Below are 437 nucleotides of genomic sequence, written 5' to 3'. Positions count from 1 at the left end.
CTTTGAGTTATGTCAGTATACCAATTAAGGTATGTATACTACATGCACCAAATGTAATTGGCATTATAACCAGGAGAAAATGACTTTTTGTTCCACAAATCACGACAAATGGCATTATATATTCAGTTAAACATTATAACCAGGGTATAGTATTGGCAGGATATCGAACAGGAGCGATGGGAAGCCCAGTGGTTAAAACGTTTGCTTTAACCCGACGACCCGGGTTCGATATCATATCGCCATATGGGTGTGTGAAGCTCATTTCTGGTGTCCCCATCCGTGGTACTGCTGCAATATTGCTAAAATCGGCATAAAACTAAAGTCACTCACTCAAAGTTCTTCAGAAGTCATTATCTCACGGTTGTGTCGAACCACTATATGATAACTCGAAGTGTTTGTCAGAGACCTGTGTCATCACGGACGTTCTTCTCGTATGA

At 40.7% G+C, this 437-nt stretch overlaps 1 protein-coding gene across 1 annotated transcript in view; it reads left to right on the top strand.

Moving 5' to 3' along the window:
* LOC137297897 (tetratricopeptide repeat protein 21B-like) overlaps positions 1-437 on the top strand; it is a 308,763-nt gene that overhangs the window by 138,861 nt on the left and 169,465 nt on the right. The window lies entirely within an intron of this gene.

The sequence above is a fragment of the Haliotis asinina genome, chromosome 10, assembly GCF_037392515.1.
Source record: "Haliotis asinina isolate JCU_RB_2024 chromosome 10, JCU_Hal_asi_v2, whole genome shotgun sequence".
Taxonomy (NCBI): Eukaryota; Metazoa; Mollusca; class Gastropoda; order Lepetellida; family Haliotidae; genus Haliotis; species Haliotis asinina.
Note: the sequence above shows the minus strand (reverse complement) of the source record. Positions and strands in the feature narration are given on the sequence as shown.